This window comes from Scatophagus argus, chromosome 18 (assembly GCF_020382885.2).
Source record: "Scatophagus argus isolate fScaArg1 chromosome 18, fScaArg1.pri, whole genome shotgun sequence".
Taxonomy (NCBI): domain Eukaryota; kingdom Metazoa; phylum Chordata; class Actinopteri; family Scatophagidae; genus Scatophagus; species Scatophagus argus.
Genome location: NC_058510.1, coordinates 2,723,585 through 2,747,707, shown reverse-complemented (window position 1 = coordinate 2,747,707; position 24,123 = coordinate 2,723,585). Strand labels below are relative to the sequence as shown.

General features: G+C 43.3%; 1 protein-coding gene across 8 annotated transcripts in view; it reads right to left on the bottom strand.

Annotated features, from left to right (window-relative positions):
* The window catches only part of ctnnd2a (catenin (cadherin-associated protein), delta 2a), a 222,589-nt gene extending 201,407 nt beyond the window's left edge, over positions 1-21,182 (bottom strand). For 4 of the 8 annotated variants that reach the window (XR_006841506.1, XR_006841504.1, XR_006841505.1 and 1 more), the window contains exons 1-2: positions 20,138-21,007; positions 10,028-12,515 (exon numbers count right to left, since the gene is read on the bottom strand). The gene's annotated coding sequence lies outside the window, so the exon portion shown is untranslated. The other 4 variants (XM_046372047.1, XM_046372045.1, XM_046372046.1 and 1 more) reach the window with 3 other exon arrangements.
* Positions 21,183-24,123: the final 2,941 nt, after the last annotated feature.

Genomic DNA, 24,123 nt, shown 5'->3' with positions numbered 1-24,123 from the left:
TGCGCGAGCAGTATTTATTTGGCTTGTTTAAAACCTTACCCAAATATGAATAAACGTAAAAGTCACCACCGTAAATTAATTGTCATTATAAAATATATGACAGCTAAAGTTAAAGAGCAGATGGCATTTGAAAATACCAAGTCACCATCACTTTGTTAATATTCTTTAACGGAGCATCAACAGAAACCCACGCATGACCCGTTTTTTTCAGTTTCCCTTTCTAGTTGTCAGCTAAAGCGATCAAACCTCCTCCGCTTCTCTGATTTGTCAGTTCACCTTCTATCAGCTTTGTACCGTTGAACAGTAATGGCTCAGACACAGCCAGGCAGCCCTTTTCTGTTTTTAGTGTCTGCGACTAAGATACAATACCCCACATTCCAAGGGACCCAGCAGATTCCAGCCATAATTGGTACGCACAACAGAGAGGGGTGGCTCGGCTCCACCAACATTTTTCATGGATAGCCAGTGGGCCACTTTACACATTTCACGATTGAAAACATTCCTGAACACAAAATGTTTTTCACTCCGTTTCTCGCAAGCACGAGCCGTGGCCCTACTGTGGTGCCACTGTGTACATACGGCATTACAAATTCATGAGCTGCACAATATCTAAGTTAATTTATATGCGGATATCAACAGAGGGTTGCTTGATGAATTATACATAGCAGATGCAACCCACAGAAGACAGATGAGCGAAATTAACGTGCACTTGCAGCTCTAGATCTCGGCCACAGTTGCGAGCTGCACTGTATACCCATGTGGAAGACATTACAGACAATGAAGACGTAACATCAAATGCTGTTTATGAGGTAATCTGACGCCAAACAAGCTAACAAAGCGTCCCTTTTGCTGCCAAAAATGTCAGAATTTTGTCCAACCATATTAATCCCTCTGGGGTAAACAGGATTTCAGAGTGAATTTGACTGCAGTCTGGTAGAGTGAGCGTGCAAAACACCGAGGCTCTAATCAACCTAACTGTCCTTCAGCAAGACATGGACTGCCCAGCTTCAGGTGAGCAGTATTCTCCTGTTCGCATGTGAGCATTTAACAAAAAAAATACAGGCAGGAGCTTTTGATAAAAAGCACCCTTAAAATCATAATTCAACCAACTGACTAATTAGTGTGCTCAGTGCAGTGACTGGGTTCCCTACCCTCAAATTACTTAATTTATTCCCTTAAATCTTTAATATGTCACCTCAAATTAACACTGATAAATTGTTCTTGTCCCCTTAGCAATCTGGCTACGAACCAATTGAACAGCCATGCAGTTTTATTTTGACCTTGGACTCAGATACATGAATATGTTATGGCTGTTAAGCAGAACATTGTGGTGTTTAGCATCTCTTACAGAATGCATGCTGCTGATCCTTCATAACACATAAGGCTAAAGGGCAAATTAAGAGATTTGAGAAGACTATAAAATAATTTAATGATTAAAATGACTAAACCGTAGCAGCAAAATAAGAATACAGTTGATAATTTAAAGGAACGATTTGTTATTGACGACACAAATCATAAAACTGAGGGAGCATTTCTCAAAGTAGGGGTGTAAAATAAGAAAAACGTTTAATTTTCTCATCATCCACTGAACTTCCCGCATCCGTCTAATACATCTGAGTCGCACGATTACAGAAGCTAACGTGAACAATTCCTCTTCCCGCTGTACATAATATGCATATAATTTATGACCCACAACAAATCATGCACCTTCATCTTCATCATTCCCCATTCCCAGGTAACCTTTTTTTTTGCTGTCTGCAGCACAACAGTCCATAGGAGTTCCACTTATACTTCAGTGTGAAAACCCCCAACAGAAGAAACCTGTTATCTTAAAAGAAAACATTCTGTTGTCATGCTGCATAACAAAGGATGCCTCGGGAGGAAGTGAGCATAAATCAAAATGCTGACTATCAGGACAGAAAGTATTTTACTCTGAACAATCACAGTATGTAAGCTAGACAGAAAACCTGCCTTTGTTAGCTCAGGGACTGTGAAATGAAATCGAATAATGCGGACAGCAGGAGCTGAGGCTCAACTGTGGATGTAACTCTCCTGTGTCAACACACATCAATAAACAACTTAATAAAAAGTCCCATGGTCAAAACATTATTTCAGCTTCGGGTCTTCTTTCAGACGTGCTGAAAACGTGCGGCTAAATCCTCAGTCAGCTACTTCAGTACACATTGCACGATGTGGTCTGTGTCCTACAGGTGGCTGTTCATACGCAGTATGCCATGTAGAAGTGCCATCTGCAGCGCCTCTCACCTTCTGTCTTGTCTTCCTCTCATATCGCCCTCTTCTTTTTGCTGCTGCTGATCTGAAGTCCCTCTCTGGCTCTATACCTTCTCCTTTCTTTTCCGTTGATCAAAGTGGACACAAATCTAGCCACACATAAACCCCATACACCAGGGCAATAAAATACTGCAGCTCGATCCATAAATGGGCCATATTGGTCTGATCCCTATCTCTTTTTTTCTCTGTCTTTCCCATCATTTCCATCAAATCCTTTTCTGCAGATGTGAGGGAGCGTTTGATTGACAAGTGGAAGGAGTCACAGCAATACAGGGCTGATAACGATCAGTGTGTGCTCCTGATGGGCTGTCTGCTGATCCAACCACAGCCATCGGCTTTGGGATTTATACCACTTGGTTGGCCTCGAGCTTTCAAGATGTGTTTGTGTGTTTGTGTGAGTGTGTGTCCTGGTTGAGGATCAAAAATTATCCAAGATCTTGTGAATGAGTGAAAAGTAAAAAAAGGCTAAATGAGTTTGGAAAGTATACATCATATTTTATATATGGACCCATTTATTTTGGAAGAATAACGGTGACATGCTCCACAAACTCTGATTGGTCGACATACTCAAACAAGTCATCATGGGATTGCCAGTGGGTGGCTAAAAACCATCCTAACAACAACAATAACAGCTTTCTTCATGGAAAGAATGGATAAATACTCACAAAAGACATTCAGTGTTGCAGCTGAGGCTAATGTTAGCTCAGTCAGCTAGTTAATTAAAACAAGCAACATCAAAAAGTTGATTGTTTCTGAACCTTCTGAACCTTATTTCAGGTTCTTAACATCAGTGACGCTGTGAGTCCTTGTGTAGACAGAGAAGAGCAACGATGTGTATGTTAAAAGAACAAACACAAAGCTGCCCACACTCACATTCAGGCTCAGGTGTTCATATCCTCCCAAACATGTTATTTCCCACTTGATCAGCCACAAAGATAATAGTATGTTGCTGTGCAAAGATACTACAGATGAAACCAGCAACAACATACCTTCCTGTCACGTAACATGTCATTATGCCAAACCTTTCTCTCTCTCTCTCTCTCTCTCTCTCTCTCTCTCTCTCTCTCTCTCTCTCACGCACTTTCACTTCCACACTCACTTTTTCTCAACCTCAACCACAAAACATTTCAAGGTTTTGGCTATTAACAGTGAACGGCAGCACGGCAGAACAGGTAGGTGGTGAAGCAGTAATGCAGACATCACCATTAGCAAGATGTCAAAGAACCGGATGCCAAAACACAATGTATTCCAAGCAGTCACACACACTTAAAAGGACACTTGCACTTAGACTCTGCAGCCTGTGGGCATGTGAATTCTGATGATGAATCCCATTACATGTAATAAAGGTCACAACTGCACACGTACACACCAATGGATGAACAAACATGAATGCTTCCACATTCGTGCACAAACCGACTCCAGGCTTCATCTTCACCCAGGGAAATCAGGGTGATCTGTGCCGCGGCTACGACTTCTCCGTGATGCTCAATTAAGTCAGGCGGACCTGGCTAAGCTGAGCCAATTATTAATTCAGCTTAGCAAGTCCATTGTGGCAGGTGATGTCATGGCTAAGAAGCCACAGGCATACTGCTCTCACTGTAGGGCCTGTACAAAATACACACAGTACTGCTGGGTTTGAATATTCATCCTTTTCATCTTTAACAGTAGAAAATATAGCGTGGTGCTATTCTGTGGTTTTTCTTCACACCTTTCTGTCGCTTCTTACTCTTGATGATTCTCCCACTCAGCCTCACTGCTTCTTCTTCTACTACTGCTCATAAGCCAACCTTACCCCCTCACACACAAAAAAAAGCTCTGTCACTTGCTCTTCATTTTCCACCCCATCTCCCTCCATCTTTCTCACCGTCTACCCCTCCCTGTGAATCCCGTCTTCTCCTTTTCAAGATCACATCACTCGTTTCCTTTCACTTCCTTCTCCTTCTTCCTTTCTTTGTTTTCCCTTGCTCTAAAGACTGAAGGGAACGAAGGGTGGATAATGGAGTGGGTGGAGGAGGAGGAGGAGGAGGAGGAGGCAGGCTGACAGAGGGAGTCCCATCTGCAGTGAGCTCATTAGAAGATGGGAGGAGAAACGGCAGCAGAAACACACTAGCATGCATCCACACAGCCCTCTCTGTCTGTCTGTCTGTCTCACACACATACTGCTGCTATACTGGACTCATTCCAACACTGACACATCGCTACCTCCTCTCTCTCTTTCCCTGTCTTCTTCCTGCTGTGCTCCTCAGACTCCTGCTTTCATTAATCACTTCGATATGCACTACACAGCAATTGGTGAATGGTTTTACCTTTTACCTTCTTTCAGGACTAAGGGGGCCATATACTTTACTGCATGTGGCAGCAGTTGAAATCGAGCCATGAATCCAAAGCATTGTTAAAGCCGGACAACTTTTCTTGTTTTCTGTCTTTTCTTTGGTTCACAGTGAAAAACAGAGTGTGACGCATCACTAATAAGAAGATCCAGGACACTTGAGAAGAATAAAACCCCTAACTGCTGCCTGAACGTGACCCTACTTCTGTAGATGATGGAATGAAACTACATGACAGATGATATGGGAATTGTCAACATCACCTTCAGTTTTTACAGCTGTCTCCCAAAGCAAGAGAAAAAGCACAGCCTACTTCCAAGTCTTTGTACGTTCCCCTACAAATTTGCCAAAATTTACCTCATTCACCAGTCGGAGCCACTAAAATGTAAAGTGACCATGTGCAGGTTCAAACAACTGCAGTAATGTGATGACACTGTGAACTCCTTTCACCTCCGTCTTTTCTGGCTTTTAATGTGAAGGTCAGCAGATGGTGAGGAAGCACTAATAGTGGTAGGAAGCATGAAAAAGGTCACATCATATCAGCAGAAAGCCTGTCTGTACTACCTTCAAAGGTTCTTTGTGAATCACTCTAAGTGCTGTTCCCCTTGGTGTCCACTTTCCTGCTATTAAACTGTATTTTTCTTGAGCTGAGCCCTGCACAGGGAAATTTGTTTCCCATTTCTCGCAGATACCATAGGGTGGCTGAAAAACCAACATCCTTCGAGCTGTGAGGGATTCTGCATCCTGCTCAAGGACTGTCCAATGATAAAATGGGGCCTTGATGCCTGGCCTTTTGGTTGAAGAACTGGTTCCTTTAAAACCCTCAACATGCTGAGTGTGTGGTGAAGAGCCACCTAAATCATGCTCAATCGGGCATGCCAACTGATGTGGAAAAAAATGCACTGTAGTGTCACACTTAGGCACAAAATACTGTATGATCAGCTCATTGAGTGGTGCAACTAGGCTCAGATAGTCATAGGCGGCTTGCTAAAGTTTGGCAAATAATGAGGGTGCATTCAGAAAAATGAAAAAGTTTGTTCAGATGAGAAGATTGTGTGAACCCTGTGTGAACCACACCTTCACTGTGAGGACTTGTGGGGTGCCAATGTACAGGGACCAGGGCTAAGCTAGCTGTTGGTAGTCAGTCAACACCTCCAAATCACAGTCAGCTTCTTAAACCGCACCTTCTTTTCTATTCTCACAAGCTCAAAGCATTCTTTGCAAGGTTTGTTGGTTTGCATTAAGTCAAGCTGACAAGTGGGAAAGAAAAATCTTCTTCCAGAATCATTGATCCCCTAGACATATCCCACATGCAGCAAAATGATAAGAAAATACAGGCAGAGGTCTCTGCAGATACACACACCACAAGACACTTGCAGTGGATTATAAGTGAGGATTGAGAGGGATTATTTTTTTATAAGACTATACATTGTCTTTTAGTGAAAACCTGTATAGTATACCTTTAAATAGAAGTGAAATGTGGGTGTGGATGCCCTAAAGTTCAAAGTGCCAGATAAATGTGTGTAAACAGTTTGTAAAATAAAATTATTATTCCTTAATACTTTGGCGGCCCAGCCTTTCTCTTTAAAGCCGCAGAGTATAAAATATGAAATGTCCAACCAGGTCAGTCTCACTCTGACTGGTAAAGAAAGAAATGATTAGGAACACACTTAACATTACCTGGACATACGGCCATAAGATGGCTGTGTTGGGTGCATTGCACAGCACCCCCGAGGAAAAGAAGAGTGATATTACAGGTGTAATGGTGCACAACATGTATGTAATCTTGTAACAATTCCACACTAATGGCGATACTGTAAAATTGTCCATTAGCAGTGGCACATCAGTGTTTTTATGTCATTAAACAAGCTCATAAGCATGTAGTCACTAACATAAAACATCAAGTCAGCCGATTGATGAGCACACTGAGGCTGTCAATTAGCACCTCCCCCATGTCCATGAATATGCAATCATCACGAGTGGCGAGTATGGATCAAATGTCAGCCAGCCGCCTGAGGCTCTGAGGCTCGCGTCACACTTGGTGAACACGTAGAAAACACGAGCAACATGCAGCAGATAACAAAGCTAAAGGACATCATCATCATCAGGCTCTTCATACTGTTTTTCATGTGGTACACTTCAGCTTTGTTCTTCTTTAAGTCGTTTAGTAGTCATAAATAGAAAGGACACGAATACTCCCCCATCAAAGAAAACAGCTATTTTTGTGTCTTCAAGCAGAAAGGCTTAATGTCATATCAGCCAATGACAAGCCGGCTAATAAAACATACACAGTCGAGTCAATACAACAGTAGCTTTCTCTTTTCACCTCATGTTGACAAATGAGCGGCATCAGATGTTGCCTCTGGGCTTGTGTCACACCTCAAAGAGGTACCATGTTTGCCACCAGGCCTTGCAGCTCCTCTGGAGGAAAGCCATTTGCACATTTTCAACAGTTGTCTAATCTAATATTTAGGTTCATAAACACAAAAGAAAACAATACACCACCGGGAGGACATACTGCACTCTCACTTGTTTAAGGCATCTGTGTTAAAGTAATAAATGCAAACTGAGACGTTGTGGGAAGAACTTTAAGGGCTTGTCTGCTTTGATCCTGTGGTCAAAGGTCAGGTTTAATTGCAGAACAGAAGCCCTGGACCTGGCAGAACTTGAGTGGCTTGCTCATTTACAGGTGCTCCAGGTACTGCTGGTGCAGGACAGTCTCCCTGCTCTCTGCTTTGTCTTACATGTCACATGAATTATGAAAATTCCAGGAACACGTAAGATCTCAAACCACTGAAAGACTGTGTGGCTTGTTATTAACTATAGGGACAAAAATGAAATCAGATAATCAAACTTAATTTCTGATACGAAAATTTTACAACTCTCAATGTCCATATACACTACATAGACAAAAGTATTTGGATAGGGGTTTTGGGGCTCAGGGGTTGGTCTTGGCCTCTTACTTTCAGTGAAGGCAAATCTTAATGCTTCAGCACACCAAGACATTTTGGACAATGCTATGCTTCCAACTTTGTGGCAACAGTTTGTTGAAGGCCCTTTTCTATTCCAGCATGACTGTGCCCCAGTGCACAAAGCAAAGCTCCATAAAGACATGGTTGGATGAGTTTGGTGTGGAAGAACTTGACTGGCCCACACAGAGCCCTGACCTCAACCCCATCCAACACCTTTGGGATGAACTGGAACGGAGATTGTGAGCCAGGCCTTTTGGTCCAACATCAGTGTGTGACCTCACAAAAGCTCTACTGCATGAATGGGCACAAATTCCCACAGAAACACTCCAACATGTTGTGGAAAGCCTTCACAGAAGAGTGGAAGCTGTTAGAGCTGCAAAGGTGGGACCAATTCCATATTGATGCCATGTTGTGTATTTACAATGCAGTGTAATGATCAGGTGTCCCAATACTTTTGTCTGTATAGTGCACCACAGCTACTTGTTACTATATTAAAGCATTACCATACACTCTGGAGGAGCCGCCCAGAAAGATGATTTTGAAGGCAAGCATGCGACAAGCCAAACACAAAAACTTCAAAGAAGACATTTAAGAGGGGAGTTCCAGCCTCTCTTGATCTCAATCTTTGCTCATTTCACATGTCAGGAATTGGCCTTAGGTGCAGCACGCTGTGTCACATATCTCTCGTATACTAAAACCTGAATGGCAAAGTTTGACAGGCAGAGAACGATATTAGGTCACTATTGACACACAAAACCACACCTCGCTCTCACCTGAAAGAAAATTCAAGTCAGAGTGCTTCCAGTATTTCCGAATCCTCCCTGCCTCTGCTTTGCCACAGGGACGATAACTATAAATTAAACTCTTCCCTCCCTTCCTCAGCATTACTCTATGAGGAAACTGCTGGACAGCTCTTTGGACTGTCGTCAGCACTCCATCCTGTGGACGCCTGCCAGTGGCCCCTCCGTCCGATCAATAGGCACCGGCGGCTAGCTTCACCCCTTTGCGCCCTCCCTCACTCTCTCTCAGCCATCACAATATAAAGACTGTTCTGTTCTGCCCGGCGCAGCATAATGATTAGGCATTGGGCCTGTGCTGCTGTGTGAATTAGCTTAATCTGTGTCCGCGATGAAGGACGAGGCTTTTCATGCCCGCTGGAGACATTCACTGGACATAAAAGAAGCTAATCTTTAGGAAATTCAGCAGAGGAGCTGGAGTGTGTGTATGTGTGAGGGAGACACAGTTCCCACAGTGATAGGTCTTTTGTAATGCTGCTTATCCTTCAACAATAAAATAAATCTACTGAAGCTCCTGAAGATATGTGGCTCACGGTCAAGGAGACTGTTGTACTGTCATCACTTAAAGTCCAGGAAAAAGCGAAGAACACGCAGGCTGAAACAGGCTGTCTGTGGGAGACACGGGAGGGAGAGAAATCTATATCCTCTTATCCCAGCACCAGAGGTCAGTTTGAATTAGAGGGGATTGTAGCCTCCTTGTTACCTGGCTGCCTGCAAACCTGCAAATCTCAAAGTTTTATTGAAGCAACGTGCACCCCGAGACAAAAGGGTTTAATGTGATGCAGACCTGATCATGCACTCCTTCTCTATACAGCTGCCCATCATGCACCTGCCCAAGTGCTGACATGCAGGAGGCTCAACATGGAGCCACGGTGCCTGACAGCAGCACAGCGCCTCCCCTCCTCCCCCACGTTCTCCCCCCTCCTCTTCTCCTCCACATCATCTGCTGGATATATTATGTGCCCTTGACACAAACCCACTCCTGTAAATGTCCACTGATGAAAGCACAAGCACAGCTGTGGGAAAGGTATGGATTCTCACCCATACTCTTATCCCTGTGCCAGAAAACTTCAGCGAGTACCAGCAGACAGTGACATTTATAGGCAACATACTGAGACCCAGCGGTAAATCACACATCTTACTGTACCATAACATCATGTGCTCATATGCCTAAACACACAGACAACACAACAGACTCCTGGTTGTGGATTGAGCTGTCAGAACTAAATAATGACCATATGGCAGGGAAGAGCAAGCGCACGCCTTTCTGCTTCCAGGGTGCTTTTCACACCTTTAGAGCACTTTTACCCTGAACCAATGGTGAATTTGGGTCAGCAGTCAGCTGGGGCCAAATATCTGCTGTGTGTTGGGTGATCGGAGCACAGTCAGACGCTGGTTTCTCGGGGAAGCTTCGCAGCAGGCTTGTAATCAAAAGCAGTGCACCGCTTTCGAACCAGCAGTTTCCCAAAACCACCCACCATGCATGGTCCACAAGTCATGTTCAGATTTCCTGCGCATCTCCAAATTGTAAGACCATGTCCCACTCTGTGCACTGGAAAGACGGGCGTTTTGAAGACCTGTCACCTTCCCTTTCCTGCCCGATCAAGTCAAGAGCAGGGGAAATAACGCGATGACTTACCGAAATGAGATCCTGGCCACTGTCAGCGCCCGGCTTCCCCTTGGTTCCCTTGAGCCCCTGGTCCGCCTCTCTTTCAAGTCAATCCGCAGCGTGCTTAGATCAGATCAGAACAGAGCGGTGCGTCTTTTGGCTGCGTCCTGCGTCCAGAGTTGCCGGGGATGGAGCGAACATTTGCCGGTATGCCGGGCCGGAGTTGCAAGGCTGAGGCATCCGCAGGGATGAGGAGAAGGATGTGGAAGAGACGGAGGAGGAAGAGGCGCGGCGCTGGGTACGAAAGCAAGAAAGAAAGGAGAGAGAAGAGGAGAGCAGCGAAGCACTGCAGCGACGGGGAGGCTACACCACCGGAGAGCAGCCAGACAGCAGCTCCCCCTCTCTCTCTCTCGCACACACTCACGCACGCGTGTGCGCGCACGCGCCTTGTCTTCGTCATACGAGGACATGGAGCGCCATCTTGAGGTGGCAGGGTGGTCTCAAACATTTAAACGTGTTTCACATGTGCATATTCACGCTGTGATTCCTTTGCTTTTGACACAGAGCGTTTGGAGGTGTCAGTGCAGCTCCGCAGAGAAGCCTTTGTCCTGTTCCGGTTCTACAAGCTGCAGAAAGGCTCCCACGGCACCAAACCAGGCCCTTGTAACAACCACATCCACACATACCAGTACATAAGCATTCATGTACTCCCTTGAGACCCCATGTTGCCCACAGCACAACCTTAACTGAGCTGAGCTGTAATCCTAAAAATCAGTTTGGCAGATCTTTTAGTTCCCAAATAAGTGAAGGGAACGTGCGGCTGCACAAAGAAATTTTTGCCCTTGATACCAGCAAACCAACTCATGTGGTTGTAACTCCTCATCCCCCCACCTATACACAGTTCACTCCATGGCAACCAGATCCCTGCTGTGTTATAGTGACGATAATATCAGCTGACCTGCACTCCATCATCTGTCCAATCCCCCGAACCCTTCATTTTTCATATGTTGTGCAGAGTCAGTTCTGCTGGCCGCTGGTGGATTATGGATTTCTTTATTCAGACACATTAAAACATCTTGATCATGTTGAAATATGTGCCTCTTTTGCCTCCTTTTTCAACTTGGCTGTCCAAGGACGAGCTTTTCTTCTGGCATTAAGTGACCTCCCTATGTTTGATTATAATATTTACATTCATACGTCAAAATAAATGTAGCAATGTTATGAAACCTTTTTCATTTATTGTCTATGATCCGTTTATTTCAGAAAACCCGAGTGTGGTATGTGGGAATGCAGTATATTTATCTTTTATTTCATACATTTTGTTTTCATTTGAATAATCTGTACAGCAGAAGTTTTATATTTACTAACCCAATTAGCTTGCTGTGTTGGATAAGATATTATGATGGGAAGGAAGGAGGAGGAAATGATAAAAATGAGGTGTGGGATGCAGCGTAAGCAACCAGAAACTGGGCCTTTAATGTGTTTGTACCGAGTAGAAACGGACACAGTAAATAAATCAAAATGAGAGGGAAGAACAGGAAATAACACTCATTTGGGTTATGAGTGACGCTGGTGTCCTCAGTTCACTGTGTTAGACACATATCATCTCTGTTTTTGTTGCTTTTACCAGCTTACACATGGGTGTAAACATGTTTTTATTTCTGGTGTGTAAATACATGACACACAAGTTTTTTATTTTATTTTAATAACAGTAGTAATGAAATTTAAAGCAGTCTTATCAGTGACAGCTGGTGTCGCTGCACGGGGGGGGAGAAAAGTGCCGCATACAGGAACTCAAATGTCACGGCTACACATGCAGGCGTGTATCTTGAAAGTCAAAAAGGTGAAGGAACACACACTTTCAGTGAGTAATCTTACAGTAATATGTCACCAGATTCAGACAGTCAACAAGAAAAGTCAAACATTTTTAGACTACAAATTTGGACTAAAATGATTTGAGTCTTTCACAAGAGCCCTCAATTTGAGATTTGCAAATACATGAAGAACACTCAGATCACAGATTCACCTTCTGGTTATCTTCATCTGATGTTGTCCCTCACTCTCGTAGGGGACAGAAGCACAGTGTGAAAAGCTGGCTGTGTTGTAGTTGTGTTATTTGAAGAGCGTCTGCATTGGCACACCAGTAAAAGCACGAAGACCAGAGACGAGAGCCACTCAACAGTTTATTACTTTTTCATTTAAGCAGTTGGCTTACACATGATTTAATGGCTGAAATGAAAACAGAAGAATGACAATGACAAATATTTTAGAACTAACTCACTCAGACAAAGCATCCTGTGCAGTCAGCTGGAGAGGGCAGCATGCAGGACAACGTGCTGCAGCAAACAAAGACAGAGGCTGAGCAGGGCCTGATCCAGGCCTCTCATCAGCCCAGGTGTGGCCTGACAGGCTGAGCCTGAGCCCTGCCCCACCAGGATTTTCCACACTCAGGTAACGGCTGTTTCCATCATGAGCCACGGGTCTTCAGACGGAAACTTCACAGTGAGAGCCTCTGAATCTGTAGAAAGAAAGAAAGAAAGGTTTTCAAAATTATCACAACATTGAAGCAGATTCACACCCGTTAAATTCTCATGTACTTAATTTCAAATACTGGCGTTGTCAGTCGCTAGCAGCCGTGCCACAGTCTCTGCTGACACTGTTGCAACCTGGCTGCTGGAGATGTCCCCGAAATCGAGAACCTCGTTAATTATCTCCATTCATCTGTCTCTCACTGCCTGTTTGAATCGATTTCTCTTTCGTCTGTTTTCCTGCACTGTCATGTCATATGGAATTGTTTGTGTGTGTTGTTTCTCATCTTGTGCATGTGGTCAAAACAGACATATTTCACTTCCATCATCCCATATTGTAACAGCATTACAGCCAAAAGGGAATTTGAAATACACATACTAAAATCTGTTCCATTTTGCAGATAAACTGAGTTTATTCTTTTGCATATTTCTGCCTGCTGTTCACCAGCCTGTTTACAGATTGGAAACTGATTTCTTACGAGCTTAAGATGAAAAGCCAGCGAAATTAAAAGGTGAAGTGATTGAGCTGCATCTGATAACAAAAAGATTTTTTTTTTTTGTGATTTCCTTGCAATGAAATTACTTTTCTTCCATTCTCTGTACATGTGATGTGTTGAGGGTGTATGCATGTGTATGTGTGTGTGTGCGTGCATGCATGTCTGAAGGACAGCCATAAGATGGCGCCACAAAGCTGAGAAACAGCTTGTCATCTAATCACCTGCATCAGGTTTCTATTCATCCATCAGAATTCATATTACATTAATTAAATTAAAAGTTATTAAAAGTTTTCTCAGTCCGTTTTTCTCAAGAGATTCCACAACAGCACAGCAGTGTGCGTATGCGTGTGTGTGTGTGTGTGTGTGTGTGTGTGTGTGCCTGTCTGTGTGTGTGTGTGTGTGTCTTTGAAGGACTGAAGGTCAGGACATGAACCAGGTTTATAAATAGACCCTTACAAATATTTGTTCCCTTCTGTAGTAATTAAAGCATTGCTGTGATAAAGTCTACCCCTTGAGATGTTTTATGTAATGCATTATATAATTGTTCTGCCCTTTAGGCTGGCAGATTGTGCCTTCACTTTGTTTAATGGTCCCTGCATGAATCCGGGAAAAGTGAGAAAAGGGAAAAAAACATTTTATTCTGTAAACATTAAGTGTGGTCTGAAGTTCACTTGCTGGTGAAAATTGCTGTTGAAAGTTTTGTTTGTTCCATGTTTATATGGAGAACGTTTCGCTAAAGACTTTGATTAAAAACAGAATGTGTCACTCCAGATTCACCCTCAAACACACTCACACACATAATCTGGAACTTCTATCCGATGCTACACTTCATTTGACACCGTCTTTTCACATGACATTTACATAAAGATTACGCAGCACCTGGCGAGGAAAACAAAGTCTGGTTTTATTGATGTATGGACGCTCACAGACTTGCAGGGTTTTTAATCGAGCGGACTCTGGGATCCAGAGGAACTTTCACACGTGTCCCCTGTGCAAACATACTTCTTCACTGGCTTCACTCACAACCTCCTTTCAGGTACTGTGAAACCAGAGCCGACAGGTGGATCCTGGGGAGGTGGAGGGAGCAACCAAAAACTGCATTCAGCACAGAAGTGAAATTAAAGCAGTGACGCAGCAGCAGCAGCAGCACACAGAGTGCAGAGAGGGCAAAGTAAGCACATGAGTGAGGGAGGAGTTTTTCTTAAGCACATTCTTGAGTGTATCAGCTTCTGCCAAAGACACAAAGTCAAATGTTTTCTGAGCTGTCTCTCATCTCAGGCGGCGTTTTATTTAATGAGCATGAAGCGCCTAACTGTAAGGAAAAGCCCAGAGGATACTTTTACAGTAAACTGGCAGGGTAACAGAGACACATCACGTGGCCACAAGTATGCAGACACCTGTGCGAAGCATGCGAACAACCTAACATTACACCCACGTGTGGTTGTCAAACTTTTCAATTCAAAACACATGGAGTGTTGATGAGCTGCAACAACAAGTTCTGCTCTTCAGGATATGCTTTCTGCCAGGGTTTGGAAGATGCAATGATCAGTGAGGTTTTGCACTGCATAAATCCCAAAGGTGTTGGATGGGACTGAGGTCAGCGCTGTGTGCAGGCCGCAAAAAGTTCTCCAACACCAAACGATTTCTTTATGGATCTGGCTTTGTGTCAAGTAGAGGTGGGAGAAAGACCTCCCCAAACTGGTGTCTCTAACGTCTAAAGTATAAATTTATTCCTGTGCACAAACTTATGGCCATAAAGTGCAAAGGTTTCGGATGTGTGGCAGTAGGCCTGTGACATGTGCTGAAACCTGGCATGCGTCATTAGAGTACGTGGAGGAAGCAGCTCACAGCAAACGTGAGGTACAAAGGTAAACGAGGGCACACATAAGGTCGTTTTTCCAGAATCTTTAACATTTGGAGGGAAAACCAAAGTAGCAGGAATGCATAATATTGTGTTGCACAATCCAGTATACCTGTGTTTTCCCCCATTAATTTTGACTATTTGCTGAGGCTGATGGATGTACAATTTTTTTCCACCCAACTGCACATAGCATCAAATCTTTTATGAGTACTTTGCCTACTCTGATGGCGACGGCTGGCACATCCAGACGTCCGGTTCTTTCCAAAATACACATTCACTGGAAAAGATAATAAAACTGTTGGAGAGAAAATCTCAGGACTGCAATCTCAGAAATGGACCTGGATGTCTTAGAAAAACATTTATGGAAACACGGGGCTTCCATCTACACACGTCTTGTCCAACAGTGGGTGTGTGATATTACACAAGTTAGAGCAAATTCAGGAGCACATTTTTTTGTATTTTTAAGTCACACTAAAAATGGTCATCAAAACTTTCCCATTCATAAAATGTGTTGCAACTCAGTTTATGGGAAACGATTTCAGCAATGCACTTTTCGTTTAAGAATATTAAGCAATAATCTATTCCAGGATGTGTTTCGAAGTCACACCCACTTGGCTGGCTGAGAGGCGGTACAGTATTTGGGTGTGAGCCCAAAACAATCTCGACTACAAAAGCAAAAGTGAAGAAATGACTAAATGTCATGTTTCCTACTTCAGTCAAATGAACAACTGTGTTTATGTTCTGCTGACAAGAGACACTTTCATCACCTGAGATAGCAATCATGAGGTGATCAGTGATGTTTTTCAACACAGAACTCATTGAAAAAAAAAAAGATGTCTAACAAGTCACATAATACTCAAATGCACGGGCCATAAATCATGTCTAACCACGAATTTCCTGAAAGGATCAAATATGCAACAGGATGACGTCCAGGCAGCCACTGTATTATAAATAATAAGAGGGGTTTTATGATGGGCTTGCTGCCTAACAAAGAAAGGAGATGCATGAAGAAGAGGAAAAAAACCTGAATACTTAAATTAATTTGTCTTGCACCAACACACACACCTACTGCACACTGCCAGAACAAGACAGACAAAAAGCAACTCTGGCAAAAAAACAACTCCACAGATGGCTGTTTAATATTATTACAGGTTTAATATTGTGCTGACATGAAGGGAAAGCAGTGACCAGCTCTAGAAAAACCCATTCATCGTGTTCAGCTTGTTACAGTGAGTTAACATGCTTTGTAGTAAACGAGCTAACACAAGCCGAAACACTGCTGCTATCATTTGGTTGTCCAATAGAGAAAACACAACCAAACTGCAACCAACAAATCTGACAACATGATTGGATTTCTGTCCTCGTCTTTCAGAGAATCCTCCTTCCTTCCCACAGAAAATTTCCTCCCATTCACTTCCTTGTGACTGCCGTGAAAACCAGAGGCAGCACACAAATTCCGATCTTTTATTTCCTTCTGAGTAACAGTTTGCAGACTGATTTCTTATGTTGTTTTACAGCATTTTGCAGAAGAAATGCCGCAGAAATAAAGTGAACTACCTGTGCCACTCAAATTCATTATCATTATTCAGATCTGATTACATTTTCACATTTCCAAGCTGCTCAGAGGGACGTGTTTCATAATCTGCCATTTTGTCACATCACTTGCTGTAAACGCTGTAATTAATTAAACTCTCTAATACATACCAGTGTTTTCCGCGTCCTCCTACAGACAGTCTGTGCCACATGCAGCAGGCGTCACTAGAAAGACAACACAGTATGAAATACTCAACCACATTCCTGTCAGCACGTGGCCAACCTCACCCAACTAAAACTCCATGTTGGCCTCAACAAGCGCGTAGCATAAATCACTGTGTGTTATGTCTTTATTCAGTCTTTCACACACAAGTGTGCAAAAAAAACTGAAGTACCATCATCACAGACAGTCAGAGGGAAGGAAAAGTAGTGACTTGACTACCTTGGAAGCTCTGAGTCTCAGTGCTCCCCACACATAGTTTGTCAGTGAATCACAGCACACCAGGAAACAAGAGGAACCTTCTCTGTGTTTGATTGATGTTGTCATGGTTACCCTAATCGCACTCTGGGTTCCCACGATGCCATGCTTCCTGACACCGCTGTCATAACCTGATGGATGCCTTTAATTACTGTGAGCTCCAGCACCGCAACACACACACACACACACACACAGTTTCATTAATTTGCAGCCAGCAGAACACCAACACCAGGTGATACACACTCTGCTTTGCATACAAACTAACAAACAAACTGCACAGGTAGCAGCACTTTGGCCAAATAACAGCAATTCAGTGTAAATTATTTACTATAACACTGTACTTTAGTACAAATTTGAGGCATGTGATTATTCCCATTTTATGCAGCTTTTCAGAGGCAAATGTCGCACATTTTCACTGCATTACATTCACCTGAAAGCTTTAATTGTTAGTGAAAAACAAGTAAAGTGGGTGATTTTCAGTTTGACAGTTACTGATGAACTGAAGGATCCCCCCGTTTTGCCAGACAGTCTTGTGACACCACAGCTCTTGCGAGCGTTGTGGCGTGAAGCGTGGGCTGTCATTAAGGTGTTGTTGGTGACATGGCCAGACCACACTGCTAAACTCCAGCTGAGCCCGCTTTGTCAAGTCCTACAGTATACGTGGAATTCTCAAACTCCGGTTCAGCACAAAGCACCTGGCAGGCGCATCCGTCCCAAGATTTAACTGCTATAGGAGGCTTTTTTTACTCTTCTCTTTTCTACTGCTTCCTCTCGACCAGTGAAAGAATCCATTTTCTTGTCGCTGAACGCACTGTTGCACTTCCTGCTAAATATTAATGAGGGCTCAAGCCCCTGCCATGTTGCTTTAACTTACTTGGAAAGATGTTATCTTGAATTTTTATTTATACCAGCAGATAAGGACAAAATGAAGACTAAAGGTGACTTAACATTTCTAATGAGTGCAGCTTAATGCTGATGTGGTTTACCTAAAGATATAATATGAGTTTATCCACTGTAATGTACAAAAATAAACTGATCTTCTCACTCGTCTTGTATGTCAGCATTTCAAAGTCATAATGAGTGTATTACTTATTCTTTACAAAAGGCAGGCACTTAGAAGGTTTTAAATTCAGTACTAAATGTCATTACTGGACTAACAGGGCCACTTCAACAGAAAGTTGGAGTGACATTTGCTGAAAGGATGATTTAAGTTGACTCTTGTCCCTGAAACTAGTATTTTGTATTTCAGAAGCTGTTGAAACATCCTGGAAATCAGACTCTTGTGTTGCTGTTTCAGCATCTGAACTGTTCCAGAAAGCAAAGGAATTTAAAAGGAGGAGTTTGAATCCACATCCTTTACTTAAGTAAACGTGTTAAAATACTCCACAATATCAGATTTTCAAACACACAAATTTGCAATATTATTGCAATATAAATTGTAATTTGTAAAGGAACTTGAAAGGGAATGAAATGCAATCAGACAAATTCAGCCTTAATTTGTGCGTTATGTCTTTTTTTGGCAAATGAATTACACTCAGAACACGAGAGCAGGGAGGTGGACAGAGAGACGGCGGCCATAACTGCACAAAACGCAGAGAGAATAATTACACTTAACAAAGGCTGAAAAAGCAACCAAATGAAGTGATAAACAAAAGAGCCAAGAGGCCTAACATCAGCACAGGATTACAGACACGAGTCAGTAACGAGTCAAACAGAGGAGTGAAGAAACTGGAAAAACACTCACTCATTCAGAAGCTGAAATAAGAGAATTTATCTTAGAGAATTACTACAAATGACTAGCTGATCATCAAAAAAGCAGACTTTTAAGTTAGAAGACAACTAACTGATCAACGGATTAATTGTTGCATCTCCAGTGTGTGTTGTGACGACAAGATCAGCATTTCATTTTTGAAATATTAACCAATAATCATAACAGCCAACTTAAACCAAGTGAAAGTGCTGCATTCACTTACGTACTTCAGTAAAACTATGATCAGTTACATTTACTTAGGCTTAATATACTTCATGTTTGCATTGCATTTTACCGCTGAAGGCACACCTCATTCATCAGTCTGTCACACACACACACACTCAAATCAGCACACCGGGAGACACGTGGCTTTCACTCAAAAGTTACTACTAACTGAAGCTGTAAAAAGTACAGTATTCTGTAAAGTATTACAACTAAAGTGTAAAGCCTCTACGAGTAAAAGAATGAAGTCACATAAAATGGAAGTACAACTACCTCAGATTTGTACTGAAGCACAGAGGAAATCTACACTTTGTTTAAATGTTTAAATTGCAAGAGAAACACGTCTGCACCTCATAACCTAACAAATACTGTTTATATGACCCTCACACTGCATCGTGTGCTGTCACGTAGCTCACCAGATTCCAGCACGCATTAAATCAGCTACTGTACACCGACAGGACCAACCACGGAGTGGGTGAGAATGAATGAATGAATGAATGAATGAATGAATGGATGTGAGGGCAGCTTTAGAGAGGCAAGCTGATGTTTCCACCTCAGACCAGCATTAGAAACCCTGACACTGAGCGGGACACTAAACTACTGTCTTCACTTATGCTGTGTGGGTTTGTACAGCAGCCCTCAAAGCGAAAGCGTCACATACGCCCAGTGTGGGGCTGAAACACGGCGTCTGGACTATCGAACCTGTCCACCCGTCCAGTCTCACGTAAATGACGAACTGCCCACCACACGTGTCTCAATGTGCTCCTCATCGCCACCTCCTCCCCCGTCTCACTCCGCTGAACACCGTAATTCATCTGACACTAAAGTGAAACCTCCACTACTGAGGACGGAAGTAAAATCACATGCTGCGGTCGTATAGCTGCGTTACGCAGGACTTGGGAAAGGACTCCCTGCGCTCGAAAGCCACCACAACCACCGAAACAGTGAGAGGACGACTGCGTGTCTTTCCACAGTTTGAAGCCACACAATCCGAGCACCCGAGCAGCAATGAGGGCACGCGGCCGGTTTCCAGCTCCAGCCCGCGGTGAATATGAATGAGGAATGACCAATGGTGAGTACACAGAGCGTAGCTGCGTCTACGTTAACTCAAGTGGCCTAAAGTGGTGACGCACAGACTTAAATTCACGTTATAACTACCAAATCCGCGCCATGTTCAAGCAGAAATCAGGTCAGCACGAGTGCCTGCACGCACGCATGCAAAGTCCACACTACGTGACACTTCGGATGTGCGAGCACTTTTCCAAACTTACCAGGAGCCGACAACATGCGCGCCCGTCCTCTCGCCTCCTCCGCCGAGTGACTGGGCTGCTGTGCTGTATGTCGGAGACTTTAATGGGTTTCCTGGCGGGGGAATTCCGCGAAAATAACTTCCCATCATCCAGTCATAAGGAAACTGAAATAAGATTAGGATTTACGGGAATTGGCCTCTGACTTTCAGGAACTGATTGACCCGCTGAGGTCCGCTTTGAATTGGACCGAAATCCGTCAGAATTAACACCCAGAGCGGAGTCAACAGAAGGAGAAATAAACAGCGGCAGTCAGAATTACGCATAAAAACGGTCCATTCGGGATGTTAAAGAGAAGACTGGGTTTTACTTGCTGATGCATTCACTTGCCTTGGTGTTCATTTCCAGGGACTGTAAGCGCTGTGGTGTGTTTTAATCTACAACCATGCGTCACGTTTTAAAAACGTTTTTAAAATTATGTGCAGGTAGGCCCAAGTTTAATCTGCAAAGTAACTGTAACTAAAACTATCAAATAAATATAGTGGAGTTTAAAAAAAAACACAAACTCTCTGATATGTAGTTTAAAGTGGCACTGAATGAAAAAGCAGTAGGCTACGTGTATGCCAAACTTGCAGCACCTAAAAACTGTACTTTAATGAATGCGTTGTGCTCCATCTCTGGACTGGCACTAAATCATTCCTGTGGTCGGCTGTTGCAGTGTTTTGAGGGGCACACCAGGGAACGCTGCCTTCCGTGTCAAAATGAATACATTGTAATACCCCTTTAATTGCTATGCAGGCCGATATTGAAAAAGAAATGCGAGCTGTCTCAGTAAAGGAGTGATGAGCTCGAAATGAATGGATGTTCAGGGTGTTACTGTTCCAGCGGATTTGGGTGCGGTGACTGACCTGTTTGTCTCCCCCTCCCTCTCTTACACCGTCAGCCTCTTCTCTGCACCAGTCTCCTTGCTCTCCTGCTTCTACCTCTGTCTCTGTCCTGTGACGAGAAAAGGCCTCACGCACAAGTCAGAAGGGACTACATGGCAATCGTGCAAACGGATCTGAGAAACACAGTAAGTGAAACACCGGTTCTGTTTCTTTAAATGTCATCCGACGAGAGGCCAGGATTACGGCTGGGAAATGACGGCTCAGGAGATCCATCCCACCTCATGTGGACCGAGACACATCGCAGAACAGATCCGGAATCATTTCTCGTCTCAAATCTCATAGCTAAGGAGGAAACTGAAACACTATAAGGAGAAGCAGACAAGTTAGAGCAGCACTATTGGAAGTGGTGAACCATCGTCCAAAAGCTGCTGTAATGTAATATAAAGTGTCGACTGACTTCTGTGCATTCGCTGTCCAGTCGGAGTGAACTTCTCCCTCTTCCTTTGTTTTTGTTTTTAACTATTTATTTTATGTCTTATATCTATATTTATATCTATATTTAATATCTTAGCACGTTGTTACGAAAGATGCAGTCAGTCATACGGGGAAACTAAAGGGGAAGAAGGAGAATGGGTTTGCATGTTCACAAGCTTTCAGGGCGAGAGTTGGTTTCAGTTACATCTGTGATTCATCAGAAAGCAGCGCAGGTTTAAGCAGGCATTCAGTGGTGTGTCGTGGTTTTTAATTTAACAAAAAAAGTCTCCTACTACCTTTAAAATAAAATAAAAACCATTGCAAGCAACAAAGTTTCTCCTCATACATAATTACTAAATGCTTGGACTTAAAATGTAAAAATGTGCATTTGCATGACTGACATCTTGCCCTTTCATTCATGGCAGAGAGGAAGCGTGGAAGCCCTGCTGCAGAACTCATCGTGTCCGGAGCAGAAACACAAGCTGCGTGACTGCAGGACGAACACCACGGTGAGTCAGGTTGTCCACGTGTGTCCTGCTCGTGCACACAAATCAGAAATGAGACAGCAGCTCTGTTTCCCAAAGCGTCTTTCAAATAAATCTGGACGGTGAACGAGCAGGTGAAATGACATGCTGATCGGACCCCCGGGAAATCCGGTTTCTGTCTCATTCACCCGTCGTTTGGCCGGATGTGTGAATGCAAAGTAAAGCCTACGGTTTCTCTGCGCGGTCAGCTGTCTTATCAGCATCATGATGCACAGCAGCTGGTGTCCGGGACAAAGGTGGCAGGACACGGGTCCCAGTTTTTATGGCCACCAAAGGTGTTCACTGTGTGAGTCAAATGCTGCAAATGACTCATGTCTTTCTATTCCACAGAATATTGTGAGCATTTTGCACTACCTGACCTGCAAAATGAAGAATTTAAGGCTTTCCCACACAGATCTACTGACCAGGAGGGTCCTAAACTCCATACATTGCCCTTGTCTTGAGAGACCGGTAAGTCCAGGCACATTAATATGAATCTAAACGTAGATGTACATTCATTTTTGTTGTTGTTTGTCCTTTTCTGATGAAACATTCCCAGGGCCAGCAGCAAGGTAACAACCTCTGAAGCAAATTCAGGTTGTCTTTGTGACATGTTGACATATTTTAATTGAGAAAGTCAGTGGAATGTTAGCAGGATGTTCTGCCACTTGGATGAGTCACTGAAAGGTTATACAGGCGGTTGACTGTGATTGTATCCACACAAGTCTGCTTGTTCCTTAACGAAAATGGACGTTCGTTATGCTTCTTTACTGCAAGGATGAGAACACTTCAGAAGTACGTGCTGGGAAGCAGAGACTAGACTGGGTTTTCAAACGCGTTTGAGCTGTCTTTCTGGGACATATTCGTTTATTTGAGTTTATTTGGTGACTCACAGTTTAGCTTGTTGATTATCTTAGTGAGATGAATTGCAATTAAAACAAGTTGGACTTCAAGGAATATTTTCCACATCTTTTATGGAAACAACCCTGTTCCCCTCGGTTCAGTCACTTACTTCATTTTTAGCAGTGTAGGATCAAAATCAATCTTGATGATTCAGACTCATAGTTGAGTTCTGAGTCACGCTGCGGAGCAAACCAAGGCCTCTTCAGAGCCTCGAGTCTCACCCGACCAGCAGAGCTTTACAGTGTTGCCTCACATGGCAACATTGTTGGTTTTGATGTATTCAGCAGCATGAGGGCAGACCGAGACTTGTCTGAGACAGATAGTGGAGTATTTTGAACAGCTGTGCGCTTCTAACCCTGTATGGATGTTATGGATTTGCTTGAGCTTAGACAGTCATTTGCTGTTTGGATACTGGCTACAAAGCTACAAAGCTCCAGCATTTCAGGCTGCAGCAGAGCCATTTCTGTTACTGGCATTGGAGAAAATCCAGGATAAGAATGCATCTTATATATTAAGATTAGACCTAACTAATGTTCATGAGATTACAGGACTAAACGTAAGACTAATTCGTTGTACCTCTCTGCTGATGTCTACCGATTAGACTAAAGAATCCAACGCGATGAGACGAAGGAGGAACGAGCAGAGAGGCAACAAGAGGGAGACAAAACAAATGTGCAAAGCCAAGGCGATCCTGTCTGCCATGACTGAATGCTACGAGATGCTGAATGATGCAGACACCTGAGACCAAACTCCAACATTACGAAGCAAAAGAAAAAAAAAACCTTACATCCTGTCTGCAGTCCCTCGTTGGATTACGCTAAAGGAAGGTTCCGCTTCATTTAAGCTATCCTAAGTTCCAGCATATCTCTCTTGCAGCACAACTGACTCTTCCCGCAAGTTTCCAAGCTACACAGATACAAGCTATCAAACCAAATGGAGTTAAAAAAAAAACAAAAAAAGCTCAACAAACGGTACTGAAACGCTGTGCTTCGTGCCGACTGTGTGTTACACGTACCACCGTCCACAGCACAGGAACGTCTTAAGGACTGCACACAAGGCGCAGCATCAAGAACCTGTTAGAAGGCGGAAGGTGTTTTTTAAGGTTTAAAGTTGCAAACATGCAGCCCAACTTTTTTTTTTCCCCATTTGAGGTCCGCTTATTAAAAGAAAAATTAGCTTATTAAAAGAAATATGCTATGACATTTACTGGCACTTAGCAATG